The sequence below is a fragment of the Trachemys scripta genome, chromosome 10 (assembly GCF_013100865.1).
Source record: "Trachemys scripta elegans isolate TJP31775 chromosome 10, CAS_Tse_1.0, whole genome shotgun sequence".
Lineage (NCBI taxonomy): Eukaryota > Metazoa > Chordata > Testudines > Emydidae > Trachemys > Trachemys scripta.
The window spans coordinates 75,934,292-75,940,291 of record NC_048307.1 but is presented as its reverse complement, the minus strand read 5'-3'; positions in this window follow the sequence as shown (position 1 = coordinate 75,940,291).

The window sequence follows — 6,000 nt, the reverse complement described above, 5'->3', positions numbered from 1 at the left end:
CCCATTATACCCCCATTCCCCATACTTATTTTCTAGAAACATTTCTATCCTTCCATTTGTCTCTCTCCTTCGGTTTTTAAACTTTACACTATACCATCGTCCCATATGTTTGTGCTGCACGCAAGGAGGTTTCTTTAGAAAACGCTGATGCTAATTATAAATTTAATTTGCATTTTAATTAGAACGGTAGCAAATTAAAAGCGTGGCAGCTGGAGAATTTTGAACGCTTTGCAGAGATTTGGTGTCAGTATCTCCCTGCCTCTGACTTCGCTGTCTTTTTCATTTTTTTCCCTCACTATCTTTCATTCACACAAACATATTGGCAATTTTTCTCCTCTCTTGTTTCTTTTTTGTCTATTTTTTTATTTCTCCATTTCCCCCCTCCCCCCAGGATCAAATTATAAATTATTTCTTTTTTGTACTGATAAACAGTATACTCTTGTCTTGTGCCAGTACACCATGTACTGTAGTGATAGTGCCGCTTTTAAGTGAGCTTTTGTGCGGCCCTGTTAGTACTGCCCTATTTTGCTATTTATATCTGCCATTTATTTACAGGTAAGAATCTAGTCTATTTCCCCTTGACTAATTTCAAATTCCAGGCTCTATGGCTTCTGTAGCCTAGACCAGTGCATTTTTTTAAGAGAAAAAAACATCCTATACATTTGCAGTAGTTTGTAGAATCTTAATGAAAGCCATTCAGAATGCATTGGGGATTTCACAACTTTATTCTTCGCAAATGCAGCATTCAATATTGTGCTTTTGGACAAAAGGCTGAAGTAATCTGTCAGTCTTTTGGCCTATAGAATGGCATATATTCTGGCCCTACTGTCTCTCAGCGTTTTCTTTCATTTGTGATGTGAGCATGTCTGATTTTAGCACACACGTGAGCTCATTTAGTCAGTCCTGTCGTTTTCCCTATGTTGTATCTCCATGGTCATTTTCATTCCTTCTGTTCGCTTCCCTCACAGTGTCCTTGCTCAATAATATTCATTAATTGATTGACAGCTCTGATAGACCCAACTAACCTCTATCTCACTCTCATGTCGGTTTTTAAATAAGTACTTGTACGTCCAATGACCTTGTCGCCTCATCAGATATCAGAAAATGAGCATGCAGATATGGAGGAACCTGATTAGCAAAATAAGGAAGATCTCACTTCTGGCGTAAGTCCATAACAAGCACTAACAACTAAGTTTACAATTATGCATTTTAAACAAAAGAGACCTACAAATGAGGAATAAACAGACCTTAACCAGTTCCATGAGCATTGTCTCTAGTGAAAGCATAATACAGAGCTCTCATAACACGATGGGTTTTCTAGAAAAAGCTGGAAAAGAGCCAACATTACTCAATGTGGTGCTGTTTGTTTGAATTTTAGAAGGTAGTCTTTTATTTTACTGTTTCTAATTGCATTTTAAATTGTTTGTATAATGTGGTAAAGCACCCAAAAATGCATACACAGGAGAAGAGGGGGATTTAGAGATAAAATTATAGTTAATATTAACTAGGAAAGATTCTGCAAAGTAAAGACTTTTTCTCTCAGAAAAATTGCTTAAACGCTTGCAAAGCTTTGGGCTTTATTGTTTATTTATATTACAGTAATACCTATAGACCCCAAGATTGGGATGCTACTATGCTAGGTGTAGTACATACTAAACATCAATCCCTGCATTAAAGAACTTAGAATGTAAATAAACAATGCAGACAGAAGGAAATATTAGCTTCCTTTTACTGATTGGGAACTGAGGCACAATGACTTGCCCAAGGTCATGCAGGAAGTCTATGGCAGAACCAGGAAGTAAAGCCAGATATCCTGAGTTCCAATCCGTTGCCGTCTTCTTCCATTTTTCAGTGTCTAGTCATCTGGACTTAGCAATTACAGGATTGATTTTGGTGAAACTAGTGCTTTGTTTTGCCTTTATTTCAATGATACGGTTTTTGATGAGGTGATTGTAACAATGTTAGGACCGATTGTGCTTGTTAAATGGGCTAGATTAACAAAGCTGTTTATTATACCATAAAATGCCTTATAAAGACAAAGTTCAAAGTGGATTTTAATTTCTTGGGAGCTACTTGAGAGCACTGATTGGGAATCTGTTAGGATCACGTGGGGACGTCACACAGTCTCCTCCAATTGCAGGGCTGGGAAGGAAGAGGGCTGGGGCTGGTTGACCTTGATCTTTGATCTTGGTTCTGTATTATTCATTCATGTTCGGTGAAATGCACCAGTGATAATAATGGCCATTAGAAGACCTGCAATGCAGCAGTGCCCAACATCTTCTGGGCCTGGACAACCACAGAACATTCACACAGACAGACTCTGTGCACACCACAGAAAAAAAATGTTGGATTTGGGGTTGGTCGCTACTTTGCATGAAGAAACGTGACCCATTCCTAGTAATGCGATAAACACAAAGTTAAATAAGTCCATCATCATGCTTACCCGTTATATCATGGAACCATATCTAACGGCTACTGCAATTACTTTCTTAATTGTCTTTCTCATGACAATGCACCTTGTTTTTCAAAACCAAGCCTGGAATCCGGGGTGGTTCATATTCAGGCTTCATTATATTCACACTACCAAAAAACAGAATCATAATTTTATATAAAATTCTGGCATTGGGCCATCACTGATATGATCATGAAGATCAAGATGAGGAAGGAACAAATCAACTAAAAAAGAAGAAATAGAATAGAAAACACTGAATCATCTGTAACACAACAAACTTTAAAATATGACCTGGTGTCTTGAAGCGAAGGTCAAGTTTCTTTCAAGAAGTGCTGTGCTTTCATAGGTGGAGTTTATTTTACAACAAATCGCATCTCCAATTTATAATTCTCACTTATACAAGATTCAGCTCCTGGTGAGGAAACTAGAGGCCTGCAGAGCTTTCTTCTCATGAGTAATCCTTACTCAGGTAAGTAGTCTCATTAATTTCAAAGCCTTATTTATGAGCAACCATTATTCATTGACCTCAATGGGACCATGCAAGTGGGTATGGATTACTCACGTGAGTAAAGCTTTGCTGGATCGAAATACTCTAAATTGCCTTCAAGAGCTCATTTCTGAAAATGAAAGATAACATTATGCAAAATGTGGATGTCTGGGTACCCTAATTAATCTGCTATTTTATCACATGATTGCATAGTAAAGTTCTAATTTTTATGTCACCATGAAATTCCCCAGATCCATTACTCCTCCCCTGCCCCCAATAACCTTCTAAATATTTTGATAAGCACTGGTCAACTGAATCTCTTTGCAATAACTTCTTATGGTGAAATTGACCATAGAGTGTACAACACTCCCCAAATTATAAATCTTTCACCTTGGCACTTTGGAAAGGCTTGGGTGTTATTTCGTGTAAGTTTTTGCAGCTGTACAAAATACTTTCATTAACCCAAGAATGGATTATTTGGAGTGCTAATTAATTGATTCTTCAAAATGCCAATTGACATACTCCCAGGGAAAACCTGATCTAAGCAACTATGTTAATCAAGCTATTGTACTTACGGTTCTGTCTGAATATCAGACCATCTGAAATGAGGAGAACTTTGCCATTACTGTCCTGGACCTCTTGTGGGCAGCTAATTAATATGAGTAGAATATGACAGTTGCACTTGTACATTCACTGTACTGCCTGACAATAACTCTATAAAATTACATTTCAGCTAAAGAATGGAAACAGTGTTAAATACCATTATTTGCCTTCCTTTGATGTCTGAGAGTCATTATGAAAGCAATTACAGCAGTTTCTCTGTCTGTATGTCTACAGGGTATTTATCTGTATCTGTCTGAGTCCTTTGCCAGGTGGAAAATATATGGCATATTAAAGACAAGGGAATTCAGCCTCAATTATCAGGCTATGAACAGAAGAAGAAACAAAATCAGAGTTTTGCAGATGATCCTGCCAGAAAACAGTAATTTAATATTAAAGCCAGGCAAGCTGGGGAAAACTTGCCTAGTGCAGGAGCTTTTTATTTTAATATTATTTGTTCCCCCCCACACACACACTCCATTGCCCTCCTTTGTTTTCCATTATTCTCCCCCCCCCCTCAGTTCCTCTGTTTATTTTAAATAAGCTCACACTTGTGATGCTAGGGAACTTGGATATTTCTTTAAAACCCACATTTTGCTTTTTAATTATGCTGTGGACATTCTTCTGTCTAACCAAGCCCACAGAACATTGGGTTTTGGAAATTGTATGGAGGGCCAGTTAGGGGTGGGGGATGTTGCCCGCCCCCTTCCCCCATCCACCCCGCCGCTTCTGGCCCCCTGACAGCCCCCCCAGACTCCTGGCCTATACGTTGGCAGGTAGATTGAGTGGGTCTGTGTATTATATGAGGTACTGACAGGTGATGAGGGAGCTCTGTACCTTTCAGGGGATGCTGAGTATCTCACAGAGTTGAGCCCTTGCACATCACATCACAAAGTATGTCTGTACTTATGGCAGTGTGTGGAATACAGACACCACATGCCCAGCAAGCATTGGTATAAACAGCAGTGTAGACACTGAGGCACAGTTTCGATGAGTAGTGCCCTCTACACCTGAACCGCCAGCTATGGACCCTACATGGGCTCTCTATATGCCCAAGCAGTGCCTCCCACATCTACACTGCCAAAGTGAAAGGTTCTGGCAACAGGGAGGCAGGGGGAGGGATAGCTCAGTGGTTTGAGCATTGGGGGCCATTTAGGGATCTGGGGCAACAATCTGTCTGGGGATTGGTAATGCTTTGAGCAGGGGGTTGGACTAGATGACCTCCTGAGGTCCCTTTCAACGCTGATATTCTATGATTCTCCCTGATGCAGTGACAAGTGCAGATGCAGCCTGCCTTTCACTGCAGCATGTAGCTACACGTATAGTGCCTGTATTCTCTACACTCCACCATAAGTGTGTGCACAGCCTCAGACATGCTACAGTAGTTTGAACTTTGCGCTCACCTGCTTGCTGGAGCCCATCCCTTCTTGCACTGACTCCAGAGGTATCATGATTGTGGAAGGAGGGAAAATAGTTGTGTTCATTTTACACACACACACACACACACACACACACACACACACACACACATTTCATAAGGCCAAATTCTATCCATGGATGCATTCAGATGTCCTTCTATAGCAGCCTATTGGGCAGAATGAAGGAGTCCATTTGAGGCTCTCTGCCTCAAGTGATTGAGCTCGTTGAAAATGTTCCATTGAAACTTTCTTCAATGGCAAACTGGGTTTGCCACACAATGAAAGATTTTGCAGAAAGTATGTGCTTTCCTTGAAAAATGTAAGATTTTTTTCATCAGAAAACTGAAACAATGGCTAACTCAGTGGCTTCCATGCCCCTGTGCAGTGTACGGTGATACATCTTCTCCTGACCTGCTTTTTTGGTTCCCCTCCCCAACTCAAACACACAGTTGATTTTGTCCCCCTTCCTTCTAGCCCTTGCTTCTTGCCAGTGGGCCAAATTCACCACAACTTCTATGCCAGCTTCTGCCAGTGACCGTCCTGGCAGACAGCGCAGTTCACCATGATGGCAGGATGGTGTAGCAGAATGGGAAGGGCTCAATGGGCTGAGTGCTGCTCAAGAGAATAATTTACAGAGATGCTGCAATTGCATCTACCATTCAAACCATGTGCACACAGACTGGCTTTGTGGTGCCTCTTCCAAATTCTTCCCACTTGCAACCTGTGCTCCTCTCCAAGTTCCATGCAGGTTGCTGCAGAAAACATGCCATATTCATTGTTTCAGACAAGACAAGTTTAAGCCCACAGATATGCCCAGTCATTAGCAGCAGATGCTGAGGGAGAATCTTGAGACAAAGTTTAATAAGTGATGTCTGCACTTAAAACATACTCTATGGGCTCCTCTTCCAAAGAAGACTTTTTGTGCTTGCTGCCATCATCTGCTTTAGGGAAACTTGTCTGTTTTTTCTCTCTTGTAACATAACGTTCTTCCGGTGCTCTGTGTTGTCCCCAGTTTTAAATAGAAAGCTAGAAATATTGCCAAT